The following is an 8,959-nucleotide window of genomic DNA, read 5'->3' on the forward strand; positions in this document are numbered from 1 at the left end:
GAGCTCATAGTAGATACTGTACGCAGGCAGAAAACTTTCAAAGTGCACAATTAAGACATAGTGTTGTATGCAATAAGATGTGATACATCTCAATGGCGATGGAACCAGATATTGACCGTATAACAGCCCAAGAGACCTTTTTCCAGAACTCTGGAGGCTCTCTTAGCTAGAATACTGAGTTCTGAGCACATACTGAACACTGCACCTGGAAATCTTAAGCATCTTTTCAATTATCACGGGGAATAACCTTCTTGCCACAATTATGTTTACTTGGATCCACCTATCTAACTCTTTCTTCATTGACATCTTTGCCATATTTCTTCCAACTTTAGTGTCTTTTTTACATGCACTACAGGCTAAAGGTATTAGGCAAGCCGTAGTTAAAAAAAAAAACAAAGAAACACGAGTTAAATAAATGAATTAGGGTGAAAATCTTGATCCCAGCACATTCCAGAATCTGAATACGTTGTCGCACTTTGTTTCTCCCTGAATTTGGCAATAGGCTATTGTTAAAATGCATAGGACTACACAAATAACCTTAAGGTTTACCAGTTCTGGATAATAAGGTTAAGGTTGGCAGTAATTATCCAGAACTGCTGAAAAATCACAGAAAGCATTAAAACAGAGGAAATTGTGGAAAAAAGTCAGAGAATCTGTGACATCTGGGACTTCTGTGAGAAACAACCTGCCTTGCTCATCAGTTTCAGATTTATCATCATGAAAGTTTAGTTTTCTCATTATCATGTTATATTATTGGGAAGGGGGGGGGGGGGGGGGTGTAACGACCCTATCCCCCCGTAAATTACACCCTTGTTAATAATTGTGAATAAATACAATAGAATGTATTTGTTCATCCTCTATAAACAATGTAACACAAAAGCCCAACTAACTTATACCGGCCAGAAATTTATGTAGGAATCAAAAATATCCTTCATGTCTGGGAAAATCAAACAAATACACTTAAACTAAAAATAATCAAAAAACCTGGGAAGCAAACTGTCCTTTTAAAGGGTCAGAGAACAGTTTTCTAGTTTTTAACCATACTGGTGTGAAAAAAATGCAACCTGATTGTAAATAGTGAAATAGAAAATGTATTGAAATATAAGATGTATTGAATAATTGATTGACTCACTTGCCCAATAGTATGATGCTATGACTATGACAATGATGTACCTGGATCACTTTTATTTTTAAAACCAATTATTTTATTATTTATACATAGCTGAATACCAATCCGAGCCAGCAGTAGAGGTTTTGGTATAATTTAGAATAGATAGAGAGTGGTACATGAAAATGCATTTCTCTTTTTAATGGATATAAATTGCCTTTCTGGTGTTGCTTTTAAAGCTGGTCTGTTTTAATGTTGTAAACACAAGTGTGAATTTCTTTTTTTTAACTGAAAGGCAATCCAATTGAATAGTGGCAAAAAGAGCTTTGCCAATTTCTTTCTCAGAAGTCACCGCTTTCCGGCTTTTATCTATAACTGTAATATTTGTTTTCTTTAAACCCAGACCCTTTTAACCAACAGAGTGTAGTTTCCTTTAAAGCTGGAAGCCTTTTGACCAGTAAAATACAGTGTTCTGCCAGATTGTAGCCTTTGCACTAACATTATCAGAATCATACAGCTCTTGGGAAAGGCGCTTGAGAGCAAATGCTTAGGAATTTCTGGAAAAAAACCCTGTCTTTTAAAGTGCCAAAAGAGGGATATAATAGTGGTTATAAGACATATTTTTATCATCCTGCTGCTGTAAGATGAATCATTTCTTTCAAAAGGTGCTTTGTCCTCGTGATAATTCCATTAACCTCTTCATGGTTTGCACCAGGGATATGTAGGTTAACACAATCAGATGCAGAAGTGACACAGTACAGTGGGGTAAATTCAGCTCACTGAAGTACAAATGATGCCCTCAGCGCTTCAACACACACTGTGCTCAGCTCTCTGTACATTGTGACACGTACATATTGAGCTCTCTGTACATACATGAGGTGCCAAGTGCAAATAAATAAAGAATAACAAATATGCATTTCCTGCTCATACTGAATGTTAAATATCACTGTCACTCGACAATATTGCATTTCTTCTATAGCTGTGAGGTTCAAAATTACAGTAATAATGTCTATTTATTCATTAATAAATATTTGGTTACAAACGTGTAACTGAAATAATTAAACACCATTTAAGTAAATATAATAAATGTAAGTGATATTTTGAATATTTGTGTAAATTTGTGTAAAGATTAGGCCTAATTCAACAATGTCAATGACAGACATTGATTCGCTTGGCAGGACATTATTTTACAGGTTAATGGAAAATGATGATATTGTCATGTGGATGAAAACTTGTCTTGTCTTGAAATGCACAAAAGGTTTCATGTACCCTGCTGAGCTGGTTTATGTTTTAAAAACATCATTGCACAAATTAATTTTAGTTCATTGATTTCCATTTCTTGTTTGTTCAAATGCCAACTATTAGCACCTGGGTTGTTATTTGACTTTGTTTCAGCAGTTAAGCAAATGCTTTGACAAACATTTAATTACTACCTTTTTGTTTCATAGATGCATTGGGTAAAAAGGGTTCGTTGTTTAGATTTTTGCATGAATGATTTTGGAAAACCATACCAATTGTTTAATTGTTTTAAAAAGAAAAACAATTTCTATGTTAACAGAATTATGCAGGAAGTGCTCAGCTATGCTCACCTTTCTATACATGTGTGTATTTCAACAGCCTAAAAATTGAACTGGAATATCTCAACTGTGCAATTTCTTTATTTCCAATTTTAAGACATGACAGGCTATGGATTTAATGATAATCCAGTCTTTAAATAATTTGTATTGTGTAAATTGTAACTTAATAAAAGTAAATTGTAAAAATAATGCATTTAAAAATAAGGAAGCTGTCCAATCTCTTGCGGATACAAATTGTGTTTCTGTTTTGTGTTTCTGTTTTTATGTGTGTATGTGTGTGTAGGTGTGTGTGTGTGTGTGTGTGTGCGCAAGCGCATATGTGTGTGCGTGCATGTCAGTTTGGTTTTGCGTTGTGTATAAATTTGAAACAGTGAGACTGTTTATTCCCTACTAAGCCCTCTGGTGAATGGACTCTTTGTCTTCTATTTTGCTCGCTCAGGAAATATCTGCTATTTCTGGTCCTGGGAGACCTAATACTCTGATCACCTGATCAAACTGAAACAAACACATGGAGCTAACATAGAACCTGAGCTCTTTCAGACTCACATATATATCTGGACAATCTCATCCTTCATCCTTTGCTCACCCTCTACTACCTTATATCCTTTTTTTTTTTTTTTTACAACAACAGGCAATAACACAGCTTTACATAAAAGATTAGGCATGATGTAAAAGTTATGTTCACAGGGATTTCATAAACAGCTATCAAGTATTTCATATAATAATAGTCCTATTTTTGAGCATAAAATATAGTATATAGCCTATATAGTTACTTGTATATGGCATTCTTTGCCCATCTTTATCAAGGGCACTGCACTGTGTCCAAAGAGACATTTAGTAGGTTATCTCAGCTGAAGACATCTTTACATTTATAATCTGCAAGACTGGCCTCCAAGCCACTGCTCACTGATGGAATATGAGTGAATTGACAGTCAACAAGATAGATCAGCTGACCTTTTGTGAATGGAAGGGTCAAGAAAGGTCAAATATGTGACTTACCCAGACCTGTATTAGAGACTTGTAGGATACTATTCAGTATCATTTATAAAATATGTCATTATGCAGAACCAAGCACGGCACACATTAATCACCAAATGACTTCTTTGGTTGATCAGGTTTCTAAGGTTTCAAGATCTGTTATGAAAGGAGATGAGTGGCATTTTTCAGATTAGTATGGATATAATGCATGTTTGATGCTTGTGACTGGGGAGAATCTTATGTAATAAGCTGTCTCAGTCTCTCTCCCTCTCTCTCTCTCTCTCTCATACGCACACACATAAACTCTTTCTCTCTGTCTGTCACTTTTTCTCTCCCCCTCTTTCTCTGGAAGTGTCAAAAAAAAACATGGAGAGTGAGATGGGTGACTGCTGATTACAGATGTTACTCAGATTATGACTGTATGGGCTGTGGGTAATTATCCCAAGGAGACAGACAGAACAGAAGGACAGTGTTTGTAATGGGACTGGCTGAGATATGTGTGGGAGTTCCAGGTTTGATAGAGTGGGCTGTGGAAGAGACACTCAGGGCATGAGAGAGAGGGGCTCTCAGTCCAGACATCCCTCACACTGAGGTCACTTCCTTTGTAAGTTCTGTTGCCCTCAAAACTGGGGTGTACAAATGAGCAGGTAGAGATCACATAGAATGGTGGCATATCACTCTGCACACACACAGGAAATATGTCCCTCTAACACATGGACAGGGGGAAGGTATCTGACACACAGATGGCAGAAAGATATCTGACGCACAGACAGCAGAAATATGTCTGGCACACAGGCAGGAGAAAGATATTTCTTGGCACAAAGACAACAAAGGGTGCATCCATCCATCCATTCATTCATCTATTATCTATACCGACTTATTCCTGGGCAGGGTCACAGAGGGAGCTAGAGCCTTTTCCAGCATGCACTGGGCGAGAGGCAGGAATACACTCTGGACAGGTCGCCAATCTATGGCAGGGCACAGACCATTCATTCACACACTCATACAAAAGGTGCAGATCACTGTAAATTCAAAATGCGGACCATTACAGTTCATCAAACTGTTAAGGTTAATTAATGTTTTGCTTCCAATTTATTATTATTATTATTATTATTATTTAAAGCAAATATTTATCTTCATTCATTCTCCCTATCTGAAAAGGTTATTTGTTGATTTTTATTATTTGTCCAGCTTAGCTCTTCAAAGCCCTCCTTCAGTAGAGTGTAGACAAGTACAAAGAAGATGTCCCAAACATGTGTTTCACTCTACAGACCACTGGCAGAGCTCCACAGCCATTGTTTTGGAGGAGTGCGCCTCCTGAACGGCTGCTGTAGGCAGGCTTCTGGCATCAAATGGCCATAGGTGTCGCTCTTGGACAAAGGGATGGGAACAGCCCTCTGGAATGCCACCCTGGGCAATTTGATGACTGGATGCTGGCCACAGCCACCGCTGTTAAAGCTTCAGCTCGGAGACAGCCTCAATTCACTGAAAACCAGTGCTTTAGCAGAACACGCCACACCATGCCACTCTTTAAATGCAAAGAGAGTGAAAAGATCTGAAGTCTCAGCAAATTGCTTTGTCACACATTGCCTGAAAGAGGAGTGGTGGCCTTAACTTTCCTCTTAAAGACACATTTCAAACAGTAGAAGTCCTTAGAGATAGCGAGCTGGAAATACACACCGCTGTTGAATGCAGCTTTGCCTTCAGTATTCTTTCAATAGCATTGAATAAGAGAGCAGAGTGGAAGAGAGAAATGGAGTAATGCATAGAGCTTCAACCTGCTCTTCAAAGTATGCGAGGAGCAAGTTTGAGCCTCAGGCTAGTGTGTATATTATTTATAGTGAGGTACTTCTTCTAAAGTCAGGGGTCTCAGTAAGGGACCTTAAAAAAAACAGCCAAGACAGAATCCTTCACACAGGGGAAAATAAATTGAACACACAGCACTACTACAATAGTGCACTGTGTAGCATCCGCATGTGTGCTGCTACCATTAGCACCATGAGTTGTGCTGTTACAATAACCTCAGACACAGTGTTACTACCATTTACATACTGTGCTACTACAATAACCTCAATAAGTTCACGCAATATGCTCCTGCAATAACCTCACACACTGTGCTAATTCAAAAAACACACACTGTGTTACGACAACAACCTTGCACACTGTGCTACTACAGTGAACTCACACGCTGGGGTACTACAGTAACCTCGCACATTGTGCTACTACAATAACCTCATGCACAGTGTTACCGTACTCTGCTGCAATAATACCCTCACCAGCTCTTACTACAATGCCTTCATGTAATACCCTACAACTGCAATAATAGCACATCTACAAGTCTTACACACTGTGTCAGGTATTTTTTCCACAGCAGTAGCTCTCAGTATGTGGTGAGAGACGTATATTTTTTTGTGGGCGCTTGCAGATGGAAACACTCATTGGTATGCATGCCCTTAGCCACTAGGCATGCCCAGGCTGCCTTGAGTGGTCCTCTTAGCACCATGGCTATGTGACTTACTCCTACAGTACCTGCAGGAACAAGGACATCACAAAGCTGGGAGAAACTTACTCAACACCAAGACCTGTGTCTCACACCAGTGAGTAACTCCATCCATCCATTTTCTAAACTGTTTACTCCTGGCCAGGGTCACAGGGGGACTGGAGCATCTCCCATCAGACACTGGGTGAAAGGCAGGAATACACCCTGGACAGCTCACCAATCCATTGCAGGGCCCTCACACCATTCATCCCCTGTAGACCCAAGCTAATCTAACCTGCATGTCTTTGGACCTGTGGGAGGAAACACACACAAACACCGAGAAAACCTACAAACTCCACACAGAAAGGCCCTCAGCTGAATTCTGACTCGGTACCTTCCTGCTGTGAGGCGACGTTGCTGCTCACTGCACCACCCTTCCACCCTGATGAGTAACTCCCTAATACATATTCAGAATGCCACTTATGGAAACTTACAACCAAGACTATATCCAAGTCTATTTTCATGCGTTACCCGTTTATGCTAACGACCATTTCTACTCATGTAAACATTTCACGCAAGGGTTCGACAGCAGTGCCCCACATGGGAATCAAACCGGTTGCGTTAAGATATTAAGCTCAATTTTATGATTGCAATAAGCATGATCATATGGACACAGAATTAGTAAGGGCCACCAGGTTTATCATACCTGTAAGAAACTGTTTGCATGTGTGTGTGAACTGATATGCTGTGAAATTACCTGAGGGGACAATCACAAAAACCCAGTGAATCTGACTGAATAAAGACATTCAGCATCTCTATGAATCTGACAGTTTCGTAAATAGTTGAAACTGTCTGGCTTCATGTTGCTGTCAAAGTGTTGCTGGTGGGTTAAGTTCTTAAGCGATACAGTAGTTAAAACTGAAATTCTTTTAAGACAGATAATGTGAGAGGAGAGGATAACATTAATATAATGTCATTTCCACAACTAAAGCCCAACATTAGATTGATGTTCACATAACATCTGCTTCTGCCTGTCATTCTAGTTAAACTGCATTTATTCGGTCTATTATTTGAACCTTCAAATCTGCAATATATGAGGAAGATGGCTTGTGATTATATGATTGCATCACTGTATTAAAGAATTAAGACGTCCTTGTTAAGATTAATCCTACATGCATTTTAATTCTGATTGGCAAGCATCCAAAACAGAAATAGGAAAAAAAAAAAAAAACTCAGCAGAGAGATTTCCAATCATCTCTGCACTGTTGCCCAAAGCCACTGGCGCCACCTTCTGGACAAAAGGCTTAAATCACCATACTGACATTTCAACCCTATCCCACCTCTGGACAGTCCCATTCCAGTCACTCTCCCTTTACGCTGTCACAGGTCCGGACCTCATGCTCATCAATGCCCTGACTTGGACCACATGACCTATTCTCCTTAAGCTGTTTGCAGGGGCTGAGAAAATTATTTCCGTACTAACACATGGATGTGGTCGAGAAACCCCAGCTACAGAGCAGGAGCTGGGGGGTCTGCTGTGGAACAACCTACTGTAAACAGTGTTCATATACTGTAAATGTTGCAGTAAATGCTTTAATGCACCTTCTATCCTATTGTGCTGCTTAAGGCTTGAGCATTATTGTGGTTCTAATTCTTCTCACACTTAATTATTGTCCTCTTGTGCATTTCCAGAGATAGCATCCTGTCTGTACGCACTATAATCTGAGGCTCAAACAAATAGGATGGAAAACAAATCTTGAATCTAATTAAACTAAAATGTAGTGTGGAGAAGAAATGAAAAGAAAAAGACAAACAGAAGGCAAAATAAGAAGTCCACAAAAGTGGCAGTGCGTTCATTAATTAGAAATGCAAATGGGACAAACTCAAGATGACAGCTGTATGCTTGTCACATCAGCGCACGCTCCCCTGGACAGAGAGCAGCAATAGGCAAAGTGCTAGGAGTGAAAACTCATCAGAGACACTGCCTTCCAATGGCCAAACATGAACCTCCTTCATATATCTATCTCTTCATATTGCAGGGTTTCACTGGTCCTTCTTTTGCAAAACATCAACTCTGTCTTTATCAGAAACTGACAAATAAAAATTTTTTTTGGGGCTTGTTGCTATCCCAGGTCCTGGGACTCAGAGCAAGACCAGTTTCGCAAGCTCTGAATGGGGGGTGGGTGTCCAGTATCACGTCCATGTGCCTAGTATCACAAGCATCTTCTAAAACCTCTACAACTTAAAAACCGCCACCGTACCTCATCTGCAATACCTTACCGTCTGGCCTAAATGAGGCTGGCAGTATAGTATTGAGGTTAGAAAGCTACGCTCAAAGGATGCGGATTCTGCTTCCCAGGAATGAATACTGTCATTGTACCCCTGAGCAAGGTACTTCTCCCGAATTTCTTCAATAAATATCCCACTATATAAATGGACTGTATATAAAAATGGAATGTGTGTAAATTGCTCAGCTTATGAGTGTCTCCTCAATGCAGAAATGTAAATATGAAATTAGAGGCAGATACTGCAATGCATCTATTCAGTACAAAACATCCCAAATGTATACAATAACACATACAGTAATAGGTACTCTCACATCCTAAAAAACTGTACAGTGCATTCTTTAAATATCATTACAAGGAAACCTTGCAAATATGTTCTATTGCACCTTACAGATTTTTTTAAAGCATTGGCACAAATACAGTAGTCACATTGCATATGGACATCAATAAATTAATGATTCAGCATGGCCATGATACAAAAGAATGCTTATCACATTTAAGTGGTAGTAAAAAAAAAAATTTGACACAGCTA

This window comes from Anguilla rostrata, chromosome 7, assembly GCF_018555375.3.
Source record: "Anguilla rostrata isolate EN2019 chromosome 7, ASM1855537v3, whole genome shotgun sequence".
In the NCBI taxonomy this organism is placed as follows: domain Eukaryota; kingdom Metazoa; phylum Chordata; class Actinopteri; order Anguilliformes; family Anguillidae; genus Anguilla; species Anguilla rostrata.